Source organism: Lepus europaeus, chromosome 10 (genome assembly GCF_033115175.1).
Source record: "Lepus europaeus isolate LE1 chromosome 10, mLepTim1.pri, whole genome shotgun sequence".
Classification (NCBI taxonomy): domain Eukaryota; kingdom Metazoa; phylum Chordata; class Mammalia; order Lagomorpha; family Leporidae; genus Lepus; species Lepus europaeus.
This window is the reverse complement of record NC_084836.1, coordinates 125,429,841-125,450,873: the sequence shown is the minus strand read 5'-3', so window position 1 is coordinate 125,450,873 and position 21,033 is coordinate 125,429,841. Positions and strand designations below refer to the sequence as shown.

Genomic DNA, 21,033 nt, shown 5'->3' with positions numbered 1-21,033 from the left:
CAGTGCCCAGCCTTGCCACTCTCAGGGAGCTCACCCTGAAGAGAATCAGTCTACAGCTGTTAGCCGACTTCTTACTTCTTATTAACTACAGATTAAAAACTTAAAAAAAAAAAAAGGATTGTTTATTTGAAAGGCAGAGTTAGAGGTAGAGACAGAGAGAGGTCTTCCATCTGCTGGTTCACTCCCCAGTGGCCACAAAGGCCAGGGCTGGGTCAGGCTAAAGCCAGGAGCTTCTTCCCGGTCTCCCACGTGGATGCAAGGTCCCAAGCACTTGGGCCATCTTCTGCTGCTTTCCCAGGTGCACCAGCAGGGAGCCGGACTGGGAGTGGAGAGGCAGGACTAGAACTGGCTCTCTGATATAGGACGCCGGTGTTTCAGCAGTGGGGTTTAGGCCAAGGTGCCACGGTGTTGCCCCACCCCTTCTGGTCATCCACAGAGAATCTGAGCAGCCAGAGCTGTGTATTTGTTTCTTTTCTTTTCTTTCTTTCTTTTTTTTTTTAATTTATTTGAAAGAGTTAGAGAGAGAGAGAGAGAGAGAAAGGTCTTCCAACCACTGATTCACTCCCCAATTGGCTGCAACGGCCGGAGCTGCGCTGATCTGAAGCCAGGAGCCAGGAGCTTCTTTTGGGTCTTCCCACATGGGTGCAGGGGCCCAAGGACTTGGGCCATCTTCTACTGCTTTCCCAGGTCAAAGCAGAGAGCTGGATCGGAAGTGGAGCAGCTGGGTTTCGAACTGGCGCCCACATGGGATGCCAGCACTACACGGCAGGGTGTTAACCCACTGCGCCACAGCGCCGGCCCCCAAAGCTGTGTATTTCACCCCATTTTCAGTGTCCTTCACTCAAAAACCTCTGAAGGTTCACATCGGATAACACTACTCCACGACAAACACAAGAGCAAGAGGAGCCCCTCCCAGGGATCCCGGAGGTGGTCTTGGGACTCCCTTGAGGCCGGGCCTGGCTGTGTGAGGATCTCAGGCTTCTCTCTACCCATCCCCAGGGCCATTCCAGGACAGCAGCTGGATTGGTGGCCCCAAGAGCCACTGCCTGGCCAGAGGCAGAAGTGGGAGGGCTCAGAAAGAAGCTGCAGGCCGCAAGGATAACTCAGTCCACAGTGGACAGAAGGAAGGAGAGAGGCTGACAGGAGTCCGGGGGGGGGGCCAGCGCCATGGCACAGCAGGTCCAGCACCCTGCTAACGTGCCTGGGAAGGCAGCAGAAGATGGCCCAAGTGGGAGACCCGGATGGAGTTCGAGGCTCCTGGGTTCAACCTGACCCACTCCTGGACGATGGGGCCATCTGGGGAGTGACCAGAAGGCAGAGGGTATGGCGTGCTCTCTCTCTTGCCCTCACTCTGCCTTTCAATAAAAGGAACCTGGGGTGAGGAGCAAGTGCAGGGAGGGAGGAGCCCCAAGGAAGCACGGACGTTCAGTTAGGGGACAGGGGTGACATGCGCTGGTGACAGTGCAAGACAGACTTATCTAGAGTTATCTGAAGGTGCAAAGGAGCCGTGGTGCTGCCCCAGGTGCCGGGAAGCAGCCCAGGAGCAGCCAGGGGAGCTGGGCAGCCTGCTGCCACGCTGCCTCATAACCCTAGGCCCTGTCTGTGCAAGAAAAACTTCATAAAAACAAAAACACTAAAAATGAAATACAGATGGCATTACTGAGCTGGCCCATCTGTGGCACCAGCATCCTGGGTGGGCGCTGGTTCGAGTCCTGGCTGCTCCACTTCCAATCCCACTCCCAGCTAATGGCCTAGGAAGGCAATGGAAGATGGTCCAAGTACTTGGACCCTGCACCCACGTGGGAGACCCAGATGGAGTTCCGGCTTCTGGATTCACCCTGGCCATTGTGGCCATCTGAGGAGTGAACCAGTGGATGAAGACTTCTCTCTCCAACCACGCAGGCAGCATTAGAGACCACAGCAAGAGCAGGACAAGCCCGACCTCCAGAGCGAGAGAGAGAGCGAGAGCAAGAGAGAGAGGGAGAGAGGGAGAGGGAGAGAGAGAGGGAGAGGAAGGGAGAGAGAGAGGGAGAGGGAGAGGGAGAGGGAGAGGAAGGGAGGGAGAGGAAGGGAGAGAGAGGGAGAGGGAGAGGGAGGGAGAGGGAGGGAGAGAGGGAGAGGGAGATGGAGAGAGGGAGAGAGAGAGGGAGGGAGAGGAAGGGAGAGGGAGAGGGAGGGAGGGAGGGAAGGGGAAGGAGAAGGAAGGAAGGAGGGGGAGAGGGAGAGAGGGAGGTGCCCTGTCCTGAGCCACAGGACCACAGATGCCCGGGGCCCTGTCAGCGTTTCTCACCTCACAACCAAACACCCCCTGAAGAGCAGGTTTCACCAAGCTTGTGAGAAGCGCACGTTGTGAGAAAACTACGCACGGACTCCAAAATGTCTGCACCAAAACAGACTTCTCTTCCACTTCCATTCTCCAGGAACTCCCGAAGTACTCCTCGCATTCCGTAGGAGGCAGGACTACTGGTCAGCCTTCAGGGCTCAGAGTCCACACAGGAACAGTGCGTGCGGGGCCGGCCCAGCTGCACACAGGAGGCCGCAGTCCGCAGTGGACAGGCGCTGTGGCCCCAGCACCTGCCCTGAGAAGACGCCACTCAGGAGCCAACGTGCAGGCAGTGGCACCACGCTCCTCCCCGGACCGAGGCCATCGCTGTGCACACAGCGAGGGGCACACAGGGGACGGGGCAGCGCCGGGCAGCTCTCTCCCCACAGGAGGAACCGGGACAGGGCTCAGCTCCACACTCACCACGCACAACACCTGAGACGCAGATCCCAGGAAGAACCAGCACAGCCGAGCGTGGCTTAGCCGGTGGAAAGCTCCGGAGGCTTCCGAGAGGCGCAAGCACTCACATCTCACAGAACTGAGCTCACAGGACATCTGCAGGGGGCAGAGCCACAGCCGAGCTGTGTCACCCATCAGTCAGTGTCACGAAACAGGGCAAAGGCAGAGGCGGACGCTCAGCCACACGGTGTGGGACGGCCGTCGGATGCATTTTTATGAATTTGTTACTGGAAATTGAGGATTTGGGTGCTGTGAGTCTCCTGCAGTTAACAAGATCCTCCGCCACCACCTGGTGCCTCCGCGGGTCTGGCCACCGGGAGGCAGGCATCCAACCCAGGCACTCCAGGCGCCACCAGGAGGCAGGCATCCAACCCAGGCACTCCAGGCGCCACCGGGAGGCGGGCATCCAACCCAGGCACTCCAGGCGCCACCGGGAGGCGGGCATCCAACCCAGGCACTCCAGGCGCCACCGGGAGGCGGGCATCCAACCCAGGCACTCCAGGCGCTACCGGGAGGCGGGCATCCAACCCAGGCACTCCAGGCGCTACCGGGAGGCGGGCATCCAACCCAGGCACTCCAGGCGCTACCGGGAGGCGGGCATCCAACCCAGGCACTCCAGGCGCTGGCATCTGCTGCATGGCCAACTGGGAAGGCCAGCACCAGCCCCCGGCACCGCCTCCCAGTGGCTCTTGGGAAAAGCCTGCCCTGCAGAGAGCTCAGTGTTAGCAACATGGGAGCCTTTGGAATTACAAATCAAACGACCCCTCCAGGGACTGTGCAAGGTGCACCTGGGGTAGCCCACACTGGAGCTCCTCCTTGTGTCCTGGGGTAGCCCACACTGCAGCTCCTCCTTGTGTCCTGGGATAGCCCACACTGCAGCGCCTCCTTGTGTCCTGGGGTAGCCCACACTGCAGCTCCTCCTTGTGTCCTGGGATAGCCCACACTGCAGCTCCTCCTTGTGTCCTGGGGTAGCCCACACTGGAGCTCCTCCTTGTGTCCTGGGATAGCCCACACTGCAGCTCCTCCTTGTGTCCTGGGGTAGCCCACACTGCAGCTCCTCCTTGTGTCCTGGGATAGCCCACACTGCAGCTCCTCCTTGTGTCCTGGGGTAGCCCACACTGCAGCGCCTCCTTGTGTCCTGGGATAGCCCACACTGCAGCGCCTCCTTGTGTCCTGGGATAGCCCACACTGCAGCTCCTCCTTGTGTCCTGGGATAGCCCACACTGGAGCTCCTCCTTGTGTCCTGGGATAGCCCACACTGCAGCGCCTCCTTGTGTCCTGGGATAGCCCACACTGCAGCGCCTCCTTGTGTCCTGGCTCCTCACTTCTGATCCTGCTTCCTGCTAACCTTCCTGTTAACTGCGAGGTGGCCAGTAGTGGCTCCAGTACTTGGATCTCTGCTACCCACACAGGAGCATGGCCCAGCCCTGGCTGTTAGGGACATCTGGGGAGTGAACCAGTGAATGGAAGTTATCTGCCTCTGCCTTAAAATGAAAATAATTAAAATTTAAAAAAAGATTGCATCAAACCTGCTATGTAGCCAAGAGTAAGTGCTCCTCCGACACCTCGATCAGAAGCCGTAAGACAGGGGCCGACCCCGTGGTGAGAGAGCCTTGGGTACCTGCTGCAGTTCAGGGAACCTTCGCCACGGCAGGCACGTAGGGCCCTGCACTTCACCCTACTGTTAAAATCTGGCCTGGATGGGGCCGGCGCTGTGGTGTAGCGGGTGAAGCTGCATCCCATGTGGGCGCCAGGTCCAGTCCTGGCTGCTCTACTTCCAACCCAGCTCCCTGCTGATGGCCTGGGAAAGCAGCAGCAGATGACCCAAGTGCTTGGGCCCCTGCACCCACATGGGAGACCTGGAAGAAGCTCCAGGCTCCTGGCTTTGGCCTGACCCAGTGTGGGGCCATTACTGCCATTTGGGGAGTGAACCAACAAAGGAAAGTTCGTTCTGTAACTCTGCTTTTCAAATAAATAAACGAGTCTTAAAAAACAACAACAACAACAACAAAAAACTGGCTTTAATCCACCTCCACACACAGGAAACTCCAACCTAATTTAATCTGTAGAAAAATGACAGCCTAATCGACAAGTAACACAGTCTCAGCCAATCAGACTGCAGGCGGCTCGGACGCGTCCAGGTGAGGTGGACAGCCTGACGCTGAGCAGCAGGCCAAGTCTGCAGGACACTTCCTCTTCCCGTCCCTAAAGCTGCTGGGTGGAGCTCTCAGCTTCTGCTGATTCCGGGTGCGGATCATGAGTCACGGCTTTGTTCAAATACACGGCTGCATTTACTCTGCCGAACGTTTCCTTTTTAACAGTGTGGCATCAGAAGTGGGGTCTGAAGCACAGCCCCGGGGCCCTCGGCAACCTGCCGGGGGGGGGGGGGGGGATGGTGCCACTGGTCAGAGTGCCTGGGGCAGCAGGCGAGGGCTCGGCCGAGGGGGCCCTGTCACTCTCTGAGTTTCAGGCCTGTCTCAGCCTCGGCCACTGTGGGCGTCCGGGGAGCGAACCAAAGGATGGACGACCTCTCTCTGCCTCTCAAAAAAAAGATTAAAAAAATCTGAGTCCAAATTATTTTTCTGGCCGACAGAATAAGATTTCATGTCAGGTGGCTTATAAAGCTTTTATATTTTTTTAAAGAGGTTATTTTGTTTTTTTTTTTTTAAGGGTTTATTTATTTTATTTGCAAGGCAGAGTTACGGGGCGGGGCGGGGGGGGGGGGGGGAAGAAGAGAGGTCTTCCGTCAGCTGGCTCACTCCCCAGATGGCCGCAACAGCTGGAGCTGCGCCGATCTAAAGCCAGGAGCCAGGAGCCAGGAGCTTCTGGGTCACCCCCGTCAGTGCAGGGGCCCAGGCACCGGGGCCGTCCTCCACTGCTTTCCCAGGCCATCAGCAGGGAGCTGGATCGGAAGTGGAGCAGCCGGGATGCTGGCACTGCAGGCGGTGGCTTCACCCGCTAGGCCACAGCGCCAGCCCCTTTGTAAAGCTGCTGACCTCAACTGTGAACGACTTTCCATTCCTTCCTATCAAGAATCTTTGCAGAGTTCGTCCAGCGCCACGGGAGGGACACACACCACAGCAGACGTCTCGCTGCAGCCACGAGGGCCTGGGTTCAAGTTCCCGCTGATGTGTAGGCAGCAGATGCTGACTCCAGAGCTTGGGTCCCTGCCACCCACGGGGGAGACGCAGATGGAGTTCTGGCTCCTGGCTTCAGCGTGGCCCAGCCCAACCACCTGGGGGCATCTGGGACAAACCAGCAGATGGAAGCTCTCTCCGGCACCCGCCTCAAAAATAAACTAGTAAAACTGGAGATGGAAGCCTCCCAACCACTTGTGGCATTTCAGAGCCTCTCTTTCCCACTGCTCCTTGCAGAGAACAACTCTGCACCTGCAAACTTCCAGACTGCGCCCACTGTGCCTCCAGGCTGTCCACTGAGAGCAGCCATCTCTTCAGAAGTACAGGGCCGTAACTCAGCACACAAGCAATTTCCCAGAAAGTGAACGCCCGGAACTGAGCCTGGAGAAGCACACCTCAGGAGCCCCACTGGACCAGAGCAGTGACAACTGCTCAGGACACAGCCACTTCACCACGGCTTCCCAGCGTTCCACGGGCCCCAGGGCCACGAGGGGCAAGGAACGCTAATGAATACCGGTAACCAGAGGTCCAGAAGCAACAAGGCCAACACTCTGCACAGTGGACAGGAGGCGGGGAAGTCATCAGGCTGTGGGCTGCTTTGTTTAGGGGAAAGAGCAGGATGCCTAGTTACTCCAAACGAGCAGAGGACAACACAGGACGGAACTGAGGGACGAGAAGGCCCTGCGAGGCTGATGGAGGAGTCTGTGAGAACGGTTTCAGAAGGGTATTAGTGTACAGCTGTCAGCAGCCCACACAGGCACCGGGTTCTAGTTCCAGCTGCTCCACTTCCGATCCAGCTCTCTGCTATGGCCCAGGAAAGCAGAAGAAGATGGGCCAAGTCCTTGGGCCCCTGCACCCACATGGGAGACCCAGAAGAAGCTCCTGGCTTCGGATTGGCACAGCTCTGGCTGTCGCAGCCAACTAGTGAGTGAACTAGCAGATGGAAGACCTCTCCCTCTCTCTCTCTCTCTCTCTGCCTCTCCTTCTCTCTCTGTGTAACTCTTTCAAATAAATAAATAAGTCTTTAAAAAAAAAAAACCACACACACAAACCACATGGTCAGAGCTGGGACCTGGTCCCTGTGCTCCGGCAGGGTTCCTGGAGCACCGGCCCACAGCAGAGCAAGAACTCGTGGTGGGGGGGTGTGTGCGGTGAGCACCGGAGACCCGGCCCTCTTCACTAAAGGAGCTAGCTACACACAGCTCTGCCTTTGAAAGCTCTCTGGCTCAACGAATGACGTTCACAGCAACCTATGAGCCCGTTCTGATCAAGTGTTCAAATCCCACGCCTGCCACCAACTCCCCAAACCACCTTCCAAGTGAAGGCTCCTCCTCACCCTGAGTTAAGCTGGGCCCTGGGAACACCTGGAAGGCCGCCCTCATGGGGACGACCTGCTACCCAGGCGGGCTCGAGGCGCTCAGCCGCGCGGGAAGTATCAGCTCCGTGGCTGCACGGACGTCAGGACTCCCAGCTGTGGCTGCAGCCGCCTTGAGCGCTGTTTGCGACAGAAATAACCAAACTCCCCTGTGACGAGGAACTCTCTTCAGCGTCCACACAGCCGCGCAGGAGTGGCCACTCAGACGGGAGCTGGCTCTCCCCGGCGGCCGTAAGCCGATAAGCTCTGTCTGCAAGGAGATTCCTGGAGAGAACTGTGCCAAGTACAGGTTCCTGATGAGCTTAATTCCCAGATTCTAATGGAGAAACTGACTAGTTCATAAAACTGCTAAGCCACCAACAAGCAGAACAAGAATTAATTAATTATCAAGAAAATGACCCGGCAGGTTTCCCTGCTGTCAGCCATGACTTAGATTGTTGGACTTGGCAACGTTAACGAGCCCTGTAGGACTGAACCAAGTCAAATCTTTTTAAAAGATTTATTTATTTATTTGAGAGGCAGAGAGAGAGAGAGAGAGAGAGAGAGAGAGATCTTCTAGCCGTAACAGCCAGAACTGGGCCAAACTCAAGCCAGGAGCTTCTTCCAGGTCTCCCTCATGGGTGCAGAGGCCCAAGCCCTTGGGCCATCCTTGGCTGCTTTCCCAGGAGCATTGGCAGGGAGCTGGGTCAGAAGTGAAGCAGCTGGGACTTGAACCAGTGCTCACATGGGATGCCAGCAGTGCAGGCGGAGGCTTAGCCCACTACACCACAGCGCGGGCCCCAAGGATGGCCTGTGAACACACACTGCTAGGCACCTGGATTGAGGAGACAAACGGACGTAAGAGGACGTCAGTCCACACTAAGTGCATACCTGCGGACGGCCTGGGCGGCCACTGGCTGCTTCCAGCTCCCACTGTTAAAAGCTGCGCACTGTGCCACTGGTCACAGAAAAAGAAACCAGCCCAGCTGTGGAGATGTCAGCGGCGACTGTTCTCAGACTGCTGCAGCGCTTCCTAACCAGCGTTTGGCTTGTGATAGGACGTCCCCTCCGACAGCTCTCCCTCCGCAGCCGCCGTCGCGAGCGTTCTGGCTGGGCGCAGGAAGGCGGGCGCCAGCGCCGTGGGGCAAGGCGGTGAGGAAACCCGCTTCCGCGGGCTGCGTTCTCAGAGACCAGCAACAGCTGCCCGTTTCACAACACCAGGTGACCAACGGTTCAGACACCACAACACAGTGGCACTGGGCAAAGCCTCCGGACCTGCTGCCCTGTTCCATGCCAGCTGCCCTGCCCGGACCCGCTGCCCTGCCCCGGACCCTGCCCCGGACCCGCTGCCCTGCCCTGGGCCCATTGCCCTGCCCCGGACCCGCTGCCCTGCCCCGGACCCTGCCCCGGACCCGCTACCCTGCCCTGGGCCCATTGCCCTGCCCTGGACCCGCTGCCCTGCCCCGGACCCTGCCCCGGACCCGCTGCCCTGCCCTGGGCCCATTGCCTTGCCCCGGACCTGCTGCCCTGCCCCGGACCCTGCCCCGGACCCGATGCCCTGCCCTGGGCCCATTGCCCTGCCCCGGACCCTGCCCCGGACCCGCTGCCCTGCCCTGGGCCCTGCCCCGGACCCGATGCCCTGCCCCGGACCCGCTGCCCTGCCCCGGACCCTGCCCCGGACCCGCTGCCCTGCCCTGGGCCCATTGCCCTGCCCTGGACCCGCTGCCCTGCCCCGGACCCTGCCCCGGACCCGCTGCCCTGCCCTGGGCCCATTGCCCTGCCCCGGACCCGATGCCCTGCCCATCCACCCCTCCCACTTGAGAACCCAGAGCAACCCTTTAGGAGACAGGAGGTGCACGCCCCATGCCTGTAAGCTCCGACACGATGACTAGTGCAAGGCCTCGATGCAACACACCAAACCCTGCTTCCACCAGGTAACTGCAGCACCATGCAACCCACCGGCGAAGACAACCAGACCCACCGCAGTCCAGGTCTGAGGCTGGGGCTTCTGGAAGTGACACTAGACAAAGACGGCCCTTGACCCTCACTCAAGGGCCATGGCGAGCTCTCCGCAGGCCCTGGGAGCTACACAGGGTCCTAGAGGCAGAGTGGACGACTTCAGGGTCACGGCACAGACTTCTCTGCCACCGCGAACACCTGTTCCCCTCTCCCCTCTCCTCACAGGAGGTTCCTGGGGCCAGGGTCTGCAGACAACTCCAGCAAGAAGCCAGAGCAATGGCTGGGTTTGTGAGCTTAATGCCCTGAGACCAGGAAGCAGTTCCACTAATGCCAACGCCGTGGTGTTCCCGATGGGGGTCAGCTCAGACCCCAGGGACACAGCGAGAACGCACTCACTGCAGCCAGCGCCTGGCCTGCCAGCCGCCGAGGCAGACATGCGTCTCAGGGAGCACCTGTGTGGCTGGAGCAACTGCTCATGTGACATCGCCGCACTGGACGCAGTGGGCTCCCTCGCCACTGGAGCAGTTATGTGCCCCGCGATGTGTTACAAAGGGACCCTAGCTGAGTGGGTGGGCGTCCTGCTGGGCCCTGGTCAGGAGCGGGGCAGACATGTGGGCGACACGGGCCCCTGGCTGCCCCTCGGCCGCCACCACGAGGCCTCTGCCGGCAGCCGGCGGCTGTGCTTGCTCGGCTGTGGCTCAGCATGGCTTCCCCTGAAGACTGTTATCTCCCACGGCCAAGGCCAAAGCGCCCAACAACCAGAATCAGCTCCAGCCCTGAACAGACCAAGATGCATCAGGTCCACGGTGGGGCTCACCCTGGACAGCAGCAGGGAATCAGCTGCATGGACGTGAAGCTGACACGTAAACTGGGGACGCCTCGGCTGTCACGGCCAGACCCAACCAGGGCAAGGCCACACCACAGAGGGCGGCTGCGGCTCTCGGCTGAGACGGCAGTGCTCCGACACCTGCATTCCAACCGCAGTGCCTGGGTCTGGGGCCCAGTTCTGCCCTTGACGTGGCTGCCTGCTGATGCACACCTTGGCTCCAATTCTGGGGCTCTGCCACCTGTCTGGGAGGCCCGGACCAAGTTCGGGGCCCTGTGTGTTGCGGGCACTGCCAGGGAAGCAGTGTTACCAGGCTCCCTGGAGTGCACAGCAAGCGGCCTCAGCAGAACACCAAGCACGAGGAAGGCACGGGGCGGGCGCTGTGTACCACATGTGATGCCACCACTTGGGACGTCCACGTCCCATGTCAGAGTGCCCGTGATGGTGTTCTGGCCACTCCACTTTGAGAGCACAGCCAGGACTCAAACCCCAGGCACCCAGACACAGGGCGGGGGCAGCCCAGGCAGCATCCTGACCACCACCCTTGACCCCCGGGAGGCCTGTGGGACGGATGCCTGTCTGGTGGCCGGACGGCAGCTGCTGGGTTACCAGTCGAGAGCGCCCAGGGACCCAGGCAAGCTGCAGCCTCTTGGTCAGACGGGGCCAGGAGAGTCCATGGGCTGCTGTGAGGCACCTCTCTCGCTCTAACTCTACCTCAAATAAAGAAATAAAGGAAGAAGAGGAAGAAGAAACAAAACAGTACCAAGAGAGACAGCACTGGATCCTGTGACTGTGGTGTCTACACTTCGACACACATGTGGCACTATTTGTACATATTGTTTTTTAAAAACAGATTTTATTTATTTACCCGAGAGGTAGAGTTACAGAGAGAGAGAGAGAGAGAGAGAGAGAGAGAGAGAGAGAGAGATCTTCCTTCTGCTGGTTCATTCCCCAAATGGCCACAATGGCCAGAGCGGCACCAATCCAAAGCCAGGAGGCAGGAGCTTCCTCCAAGTCTCCCAAGTGGGTGCAGGGGCCCAAGGACTTGGGTCTTCTTCCACTGCTCTCCCAGGCCATAGTAAAGAGCTGGGTCAGAAGAGGAGCAGCCGGGACTCGAACCAGTGCCTATCTGGGATGGTAGCACCAGGCCCTTTGCATGTTGTTAACACAGGGGAGTGCTTTCTCTTCTACAGAACTGGTTCACACAGTGGATGGAAGTCCTCTCTCTCTCTGCCTCTCCTTCTCTGTGTAACTCTTCCAAATAAAATAAATAAATCTTAAAAAAAAAAAAAAAAAAAAAAACCTGGTTCAGTTAGCTCCAAGGCTGTGTTAAGGTCAGGGCTTAAGAACTACTAAGTAGCCATGGCCTGGAGGCAGGACCACAGCTGGGGCTGCCCAGGCTCACTACTGACCAGAGGGAGAGGAGAAGAGGCTCTGCTCCCCCTAAGCAGACACACTGTTTCAACAAGGAGCAACATTCCACACTGCACTTCCCAGGTCATTCTTAAACTACAGACTCCGGCGACACCTCAAAACTAAATGCAACCATTACATTTCCTTAAGACCTAAATAAAAAACTTCCGCGTGATGAGACCGTGCCTGCCAGCATGCACTACAAGGCGCTGTCCGCAGCGAGACTTCTCTCTCAGTTAACTCAGAAACCCAATGCTGACTGCACTCAAAACTAGAGCCTTCCTATGTCAAAGGACACAGCGAGAAAAATCCAGCAACATTTACTGCCAAAAACACCCTCGGATTGTAATACCAAATCATTTGACAGTAGCTAAATGGCCACGAAAACACATTAAAATCTTATGCAGGTAAAGGGGAAAATACAGCCATGTGCCAAAGGAAATACAGACAGGTAATATGTGGCGAAAAATACGAAGTTTGGGCCGGCGTTGCGGCAGAGCGGGTTAAGCTGATGCCTGCAGCGCCAGCTCAAGATCCCGCCACTCCACTTGCGATCCAGCTCCCCGCTAACGCGCCTGGAAGACGAAACAAGTGCTGTGCCTGGGAAAGCAGTAGAAGACGGCCCAGTCCTTGGGCCCCTGCACCTGAGTGGGAGACCGGGAAGAAGCTGCTGGCTCCTGGCTTCGGATCGGTGTAGCTCCGGCCATTGTGGCCATCTGGGGAGTGAACCAGCGGATGGAAGGCCTCTGTCTCTGCCTCTCTAACTCCGCCTCTCAGCTAAATACATAAATCTTTAAAAATATATGTATTAGGAAGAAATGATAAATTTCTCTGCCACAAAACTGAATTTTAAGAAACTATTTACATGGAGCAGGTGTTTCATGGGAAGTGGCCCAGCTCCCCCCGTCTACGTGTGCATGTGTGCACGCATGTGTGTGCGTGTGCACGCACGCGTGCCTCTGTCTCTTAACTACTGAGTTGCAGCCATCCCCGGAAGACGCGGAGTGACCCTGAGGTGCAGGGAGCATCAGTGTGCACACAGCAGCCTCAGAAGGAACCCGTGGAGGATTTCAGTTGTGCCACAAAACCAAGGGGAGGCCCCGCTGCACCCCGAGTCCTGCTCCCCTCGGGGGGCCCCGCTGCACCCCAAGTCCTGCTCCCCTCGGGGCCCCGTTGCACCCCGAGTCCTGCTCCTCTCAGGGGAGGCCCCGCTACACCCCGAGTCCTACTCCCCTCGGGGCCCCGTTGCACCCCGAGTCCTGCTCCTCTCAGGGGGGCCCGCTGCACCCCGAGTCCTGCTCCCCTCAGGGGAGGCCCCGCTGTACCCCGAGTCCTGCTCCCCTCAGGGGAGGCCCTGCTGCACCCCGAGTCCTGCTCCCCTCAGGGGAGGTCCCGCTGCACCCCGAGTCCTGATCTCCTCGGGGGGCCCCGCTGCACCCCGAGTCCTGCTCCCCTCAGGGGGCCCCACTGCACCCCGAGTCCTGCTCCCCTCAGGGGGGCCCTGCTGCACCCCGAGTCCTGCTCCCCTCAGGGGGGCCCTGCTGCACCCCGAGTCCTGCTCCCCTCAGGGGGCCCCGCTGCACTCCGAGTCCTGCTCCCCTCGGGGGGCCCCGCTGCACCCCGAGTCCTGCTGCAATCTGAATGTGCAACCTCGGTGTCAGCGGAGCTCTCCAACGAGGGGCTGGCATGGCGGCACACGCGCCAGCACCCCACACACGCACCAGTTCAAGTCCCGGCTGCTCCACTTCCGATGCAGCTCCCCTCTAACTGCCCAAAGGCTTGGGCCCCTGCACCAGCATGGGAGACCCGGAGGAAGCTCCTGGCTCCTGGCTCCGGCCTGGCCCGGCTCGGCCAGTCAGAGTTACCGTGGGGTGGACTGAGGGTCTGCTTCTCTCTCTTACTCTGCCTTTCGAAACACAACTTAGAATAATTTTTATTTCTAAAGCCCTGCATCTCTCAAACAGCTACTACACATCGCACCCAGAACCCAGCAAACTCACTCGCTCATCAGCACAGCGCACTCAGGGGACACAGAGGCCACACCGCAGGCCGGCGTCAGCAACCTGATCCCTGAGCCCTGCAGGCTGCACCACGAGCGACCGCTCAGGGACGGGCGGCTAATCCTCGCTGGGGCAGTCACTGGCCGAGGGGCCCAGCAGAGCGTCCCTGGACGGCTCAAGCCGATGCCCAGACATAAGCCGCAGCCACTGTCACTTCTACTCAGCGAGGAGCAGATGAGCTGCCTTCCCATCACCTCCTGGAGGGGGCCCCTCCCTGACCTCCCAGGGAGCAGGCGCCCCCCACCTCCCTGACCTCCCAGGGAGCAGGCTGTGGGCAGAGGCCCCCCCTCCCAGGGAGCAGGGGTGCGGGCAGAGGCCCCCACCTCCCTCACCTCCCAGGGAGCAGGGGTGCGGGCAGAGGCCCCCAGCTCCCTCACCTAGGGAGCAGGCTGTGGGCAGAGGCCCCCAGCTCCCTCACCTCCCAGGGAGCAGGGGTCTGGGCAGAGGCCCCCACCTCCCTCACCTCCCAGGGAGCAGGCCGCCGGCAGAGGCCCCCCTCCCAGGGAGCAGGCTGCGGGCAGAGGCCCCCCCCAGGGAGCAGGCTGCGGGCAGAGGCCCCCCTCCCAGGGAGCAGGCTGCGGGCAGAGGCCCCCCCCCCCCAGGGAGCAGGCCGCGGGCAGAGGCCCCCCTCCCAGGGAGCAGGGCTGCGGGCAGAGGCCCCCCCTCCCAGGGAGCAGGGGTCTGGGCAGAGGCCCCCCCTCCCAGGGAGCAGGGGTGCGGGCAGGGCCCCCCCCCCAGGGAGCAGGGGTCTGGGCAGAGGCCCCCCCCCCAGGGAGCAGGCTGCGGGCAGAGGCCCCCCCTCCCAGGGAGCAGGCTGCGGGCAGAGGCCCCCCCTCCCAGGGAGCAGGGGTCTGGGCAGAGGCCCCCCCCTCCCAGGGAGCAGGCTGCGGGCAGAGGCCCCCCCCCCAGGGAGCAGGCCGCGGGCAGAGGCCCCCCTCCCAGGGAGCAGGGGTCTGGGCAGAGGCCCCCCCTCCCAGGGAGCAGGGGTGCGGGCAGGGCCCCCTCCCAGGGAGCAGGCTGCGGGCAGAGGCCCCCCCCCCAGGGAGCAGGCTGCGGGCAGAGGCCCCCCCCCAGGGAGCAGGCTGCGGGCAGAGGCCCCCCCTCCCAGGGAGCAGGGGTCTGGGCAGAGGCCCCCCCCCCCCAGGGAGCAGGCTGCGGGCAGAGGCCCCCCCCCCCCCAGGGAGCAGGCTGCGGGCAGACTGCTGACCGGGTACTGACAGCCGGATTCTCTCCCAAGACCAAGATGCAGCGTTGCAGCCAGAGCAGGGCACGGGGCCCGGGGCATCTGCAGGACACCTGCAGCTCAGGTCCCCACACACCCCAGATTCTGCTCCCTCACCCCTGACCCCAGAGAAGGGTCCAGCACACCAGGACCCCTCCCGCACACCTCAGCCTGGGCTTGGCCAGGACGTGGCAGCCACAGGAGGCGTGGGCTCGAGTCCCACGTCTGACAAGCACCCCAATGAGACCCTTGGTGTGGCACTGCCACGGTGCCACTGGCTTCCACCAGCGAGGGGAGGTGACTCCTGAGCAGAAGTGACCAGAAACATCCAGGACCTGTCCAAGGCCCGACCCGTTAGAGAACACAAGCACACACACACGGAGCCACAGCCGATGTGATCCAAGTTCTGGAAAGGGCTCCAGTCCTCTACTCAAGGCTCTGCCACAGAACCACGGCTCCCGGCTGAGGGCACGCGGACAGCTCACGCAGCTCTTCTACATTAAGAGCCAGGCAGGGGCTGGCGCTGTGGCGCGGTGGATAAAGCTGAAGCCTGAGATGCCAGCATCCCACGTGGGTACTGGCTGGAGACCCAGCTGCTCCACTTCTGACCCAGCTCCCTGCTGATGACCCGGGAAGGCAGCGCAAGACGGCCCAAGTGCTTGGGCCCCTGTACCCATGCGGGACACCCAGCTCCTGGCTCCTGGCTTTGGAATGGCCAAGCCTTGGCCTTAGCAGCCATTTAGGGAGTGAACCAACGGATGGAAGACCTCTCTCTCTCTCTGTACATTTCCCTCTCTCTCTGTAACTCTGCATTTGGAACAGTAAAAAATAAACACATAAGAGCCAGGCAGATGACCCCCTTCTTCTCAAACACCAGACATCAAACCCAGAACCGAGGGTTTCCAGGTGAGGCATCCTGGGTGACGAAGACAAACCTCTAAGCACCGCAGGTTTGCAGTTTTTCACAGAGGGACAGAGAGGAAGCTCTTCCCTCCGCTGGCTTCCTCCCCAGACGCCTCAACAACCCGGCTGGGCCAGGGCTGGGCCAGACCTAAGCCAGGAGCCAGGAGCTCCCCCAGGCCTCCCACACGGGTGGCGGAGCCCCAGGATTTTGGGGCCACCATCCAGTGCCTCCCAGGAGCATTAGCAAGAATGGATGAGACGCACAGTAGCAGGACTTGAACTGGTGCTCCAACACGGGGTGTGGGCCCCCCAGGTGACGGCTTAATCCACTGTGCCACAGGGCCTACCTCTGGACTCCAATTTCTGAGACATCTTAACTTCAAAGTCATTCCAGGGGCTGGCGCTGTGGCGCAGCGGGTAAAGCCACTGCCTGCGACGCCAGCATTCCATATGGGTGCCAGCTGGAGTCCTGGCTGCTCCGCTTCCGATCCAACTCCCTCCTAATGGCCTGGGAAAGCAGTGGATGAGATAACCCAAGTGCTTGGGCCCCTGCACCCACATGGAAGACGAGGGTGGAGCTCCTGGCTCCTGGCTGTGGCCTGGGCCAGACACAGCCACTGTGATCATCTGGGGCATGAGCAGTGGATGGGAAATGTCTGCCTGCCTGCCTCCCCGCCTCCCCAGCTTTCACATAATAAATCATTAAAACAAAGCAATCACAGGCTAAATGCTCAAAGGGTCTAGGAGGAGGTCTTTTTTTTTTTTTTTTTTTTGGACAGGCAGAGTGGATAGAGAGAGAGACAGAGAGAAAGGTCTTCCTTTACTGTTGGTTCACCCTCCAACGGCCGCTGTGACTGCCATGCTGCGGCCGGCGCACCGCGCTGATCCGAAGCCAGGAGCCAGGTGCTTCTCCTGGCCTCCCATGCGGGTGAGGGCCCAAGGACTTGGGCCATCCTAGGAGGAGGTCTTAGGTGGTCTTCCTGCCCCGACTGACGGGCAGGGGTCCCGGGGCCCCACTCAGGCACTCCCCAGGGTCCCTGCACTCCCTCACAACGGCTGCTGGTGACGGGGCAGCGTCTCCCACAGCCTCTGCTGAACGCCTTGTCCCCACTCACCCGGCACACGCATGCACCTGTAACACGGCTCAGCACACACGTGTATCTGTAACACTCAGCACACACATGTTCACACGTGTATCTGTAACACTCAGCACACACATGTTCACACATGTGCACACATGCACCTGTGACGTTCTCTCCGCCACACGGACCAGTGAGTGCACTGCAGACAGCACCAGGAAAACCAAGCAGAAACAGGAGTGGGGTGAGCACGGAGCAGGAAGTGGGGAGGGGCACCGGGACCCCGCTCAGAGGCCCACGGGGGTCCCCCGGGCCAGCTCGCGTCCTGCAGCTCTGCCACAGGGAGGACTACTGCCCACACCACCTGCATCCAACCAGGGGGCCTGCCCCGGGCTGTCCATCACTGCACCTCTTCAGAGCGGGGGGGGGGCAGTGTCCAGCACCCGTGGACTCTGTGGGGGGCAGTGTCCAGCGCCACAAACACAGCGAAGCCACGACAGCTGAGGACTTCGGCCCGACCCTGGGCGCAAAGGCAACGCGGGAACTTCGGCCCGCGCCGGGCGCCGCGCGGACGCCGCAGACCTCGGCTGTCCCGCCCCGCGGGGACGCCGCATCGCTCTGTCGCACCGCGAACGCGTCCCGGGTCGCAACACGGAGGCTGCGCGGCCCCGGCCAGTCGGGTCCGCGAGCCGTCATGGCTGCAGCGGGGGGCGGCCCGGGGGGGCGGGGGGCGCGCGCGCGGCCCCGCCCCGGCCCCGCCCCCACGCGCGAGCGCCGCCCCCACGCGCGGCGCCGCGGCCAATGGGGGAGCCGCCGCCGGCGCCGCGGCGGAGCAGGTGAGGCCCCCGGGGCGCGCCCGACCCCGGCCCGGAGCCGCCCCGGCCGCGCCCCGAGCCCGCGACGCCGCGGCCAGCCCCCGGCCCCCAGGCCGCCGCCGCCCCGGCCGCAGCGCGCCGGCCCCGCCGCCCGCGTCGCCGGCCCCTCGCCCCCGCCCCGCACTCACCTGTGCCCGCCCGCCGCCCGCCGGCTCGCGGCTCGGCTCCCGCTCCGCGGCGCTGCTGGGCCGCCGGCCGACGCGCTCCTCAGCGGGGACTCGGGCGGCGGCGGCAGCAGAGGGCGCGGGAGCAGCACCGGCAGAGGCGGCGGGGACGCGCACGCTCACGCACGCACCCGCACCGGCGCGCGCGCCCCCGGAAGGACGTGGGCTCCGGCGGGTCGGGGGCTGGCGGGGGCTGACTGCGCCTGCGCCGCCGCAGGCCCCGCCCGACGGGGGCGGAGCCTCGGCGGGGGGGCGGTGCCGGGCGCGGTGTTCCGCGACCCCCGGGACCCGGCGAGCTCCGCGTGTTGCGGCCGCTCTGCCCAGCGCCTTGCGTCAGAGAAAATGTCCCCAAAGAAGTGGCCGGGGAGACGCCGTCCCCGCCCCAGCCGGGCTGGACGCCTCCCAGTCAGCGCCGACGACGGCGTAGGCGGCAGGGACGGACCCGCAGCGCCCCGCCCTGAACGCGGGCGCTGCCCTCGGCCCCCGCCCAGCGCTCACCTGCCGGCCGCCCCCGTGGTCAGCTTCCTGAGCCGGGCCGCATCCCGCACGCGAGCGCCTGGGCGCGGCTCCTGCCCGTTTGTGCCACCGCGCACCTGGGGCGGCGGGAGGTGCGCGGTGGGGGCGAGCACGGAAACACGCAGTTTAAACGAGAGAGACCATGGGCCAGGTGACACCCAAGGCTCCCGTGCCCGTCCACACTGCTCGCTCCGGCGGCCGAGAGGGACCAGGGTGAGAACCGGGGCGTGAGAAGGGTGGACCTGGCGCCACTTCGGACGGCTGTGGGCAGCCTGTGCCCGAGCTGCAGGCGTGAGCCAGGCCCTCGAGGGACGCAGCGGACACGCTGTCCCCCAGCACCGAGTGCTGACGGCGGCTCCCAGGGGACGAGCGCAGAGCAGCTCGCGCACAACCTGCAGGGGCAACGTGTGTCTGTCTACAGATACCGATGCTGCGCAGATTATTTTATTAAGATTTATTTATGGGCCCGGCGCCATGGCTCACTTGGTTCATCCTCCGCCTGCAGCACCAGCATCCCATATGGGCGCCGGGTTCTAGTCCGGGTTGCCTCTCTTCCAGTCCAGCTCTGCTGTGTCCCGGGAAGGCAGTGGAGGATGGCCCAGGTGCTTGGGCCCTGCATCTGCATGGGAGACCAGGAGGAAGCACCTGGCTCCTGGCTTCGGATCGGCGCAGCGCCAGCCGTAGTGGACATTTTGGGGGTGAACCAATGGAAAGGAAGACCTTTCTCTCTCTCTGTAACTCTGTCAAATAAATAAATCTTTAAAAAAATATTTTTGAAAGTCAGAGTTGCAGAGAGATCTCCCATCTGCTAGTTCACTCCCCAGATGGCTGCAAGGGCCAGAGCTGGGCTGATCCAAAGCCAGGAGCCAGGAACTTCTTCCAGGTCTCCCATGCAGGTGCCTGGAGCCCAAGGACTTGGGCCGTCTTCTACTGCTTTCCCAGGCCTCAGCAGAGAGCTGGATCAGAAGTGAAGCAGCCGGGACTCAAATCCTCGCCCGCATGGGATGCTGGTACTGCAGGCGGAGGCTTTACCCACTGTGCCACAGCACCAACCCCTACAAATGTTTTTCAGGGAAGTCAGAGGAGAGCATGCTGGCAAGTGCTGGCAGTGTCTCCGGCTGGAGCCGCACGTCCACGTCTGCTTGCTAAGTGCCCTCAGAAGGGGGACGTGGCCAGCACCGCCTCTGTTCTGCGATGGCCGAGTGCAGGCTCCACCTGCCGCAGCCCTGCACACCCTCTGGCACCAGACTTGGGGCTCGTGCTGTCAGAGCCTAGCTTCCTGCAAATGCATGCCCTGATGGCTCCGGTGGGTGCGACCCTGCCACCCACAGGGGGGGCCTGGACTTCAGCCCAGCCAAGCCCCAGTTGTGGGTATTTGGGGATTGAACTAGTGGATGGAAAATCTCTCCCTTTCTCCATAACCCTGCCCTTCAAGTGGATGAAAAATACAAGAAACATTAAGAAGTGAAGAGAATGAGACTGTGTAGACACTTGCTTACATCACCGTGGGGTGGGGGTGGGCCTTGTGGCACACGCGGCTGAGCTGCCGCGAACACCCCAACACAAGCCCCAGCTGCTCCACTCTGACCCAGCTCCCTGCTGATGTGCTGGGAGGTAGGTGGCGCCCCAAGTCCTCAGGTCCCTGCCACCCACGTGGGAGATGCAGCTGGAGTTTCAGACTCCCAGCTCCGTCTGGCCAGCCCTGGCTGTTGTGGGCATTTAGCGAATGACAAACCAGATGGAAGTTCTCTCTCTTCTGTCTCTCACTCTTTCAAATAAAAAAAACCTTTTTATTTATTTATTTATTTGAAAGAGTTACACAGAGGAGAGGTAGAGAGGTCTCCCATCCGCTGGTTCACTTCCCAATTGGCTGCGTCCGCCAGAGCTGCACTGGTCCAAAGCCAGGAGCCAGGAGCTTCTTCCAGGTCTCCCATGTGGGTTCAGGGGCCCAAGGACTTGAGTCATCTTCTACTGCTTTCCCAGGCCATAGCAGGGAGCTGGATTGGAAATGGAGCAGCCGGGACTTGAACTGATGCCAGCACTGCAGGCTTGACCCACTATACCACAGCACAGGCCCAATATAACCTGAAAACAATGTCCGTAGTCATTGGGCCAGAACCAGAGCTTCTTGCAGAGCCAGCATCGTAGAGGGATGTCGATGGTGTCTCTACTGCTCCACCTCCGATCCAGCTCCCTGCTAAAGCAGGATGGCCCAAGAGCTTGGGCCCCTGTGCCCACGTGGGAGACCAGGAGGAAGCTCCTGGCTTCTGCCTGTCCCAGCCTCGGCCGTTGTGGCCATTTGGGGAGTGGCCCAGTGGATGGAAGATCGTACTTGTCACAGGAGTGGGGTGCATGGTGCAGTGGCTGGGATGCCGTCTGGGGCGCCCTCCCGCCTCATCAGAGCCCTGGCTCTGCTTCCAATCCCAGCACTGATGGTCAAGTCCTGGGGACCCGGCTGAAGCCTGGCCCAGCCTAGTGTGGCTGCTGCTGGTGTCTGGGGTGAAGCAGTGGATGCCGATGTCAGTCTCAAAGCAAGTGAATGAAAATGGAAATCGTTTAAGTCACTGTGGAGGGAGAAACAGGTGTCTCTGAGCCATTGTATCCCTTCCTGCAGATAAAGCGGCTCCCAGTACCTAACACACAGGGGGTGGCGCTGTAGGCCTCCCTCAGGAGCTGGTGGGGCTGAAGTGCCACCAGGACCTGGCCACGTCCCCTCCTCCCACCTGGCCAAGCACTGCACACC

General features: G+C 61.3%; 1 protein-coding gene across 2 annotated transcripts in view; it reads right to left on the bottom strand.

The window, feature by feature from the left end:
• Nucleotides 1-17,837, bottom strand: part of DNAJC5 (DnaJ heat shock protein family (Hsp40) member C5) — a 28,499-nt gene extending 10,662 nt beyond the window's left edge. Inside the window, exon 1 of one of the 2 annotated variants that reach the window (XR_009867112.1) lies at nt 17,739-17,837. The gene's annotated coding sequence lies outside the window, so the exon portion shown is untranslated. The remainder of the gene's footprint in view (nt 1-17,738) is intronic. The other variant, XM_062204496.1, reaches the window with a different exon arrangement.
• Nucleotides 17,838-21,033: the final 3,196 nt, after the last annotated feature.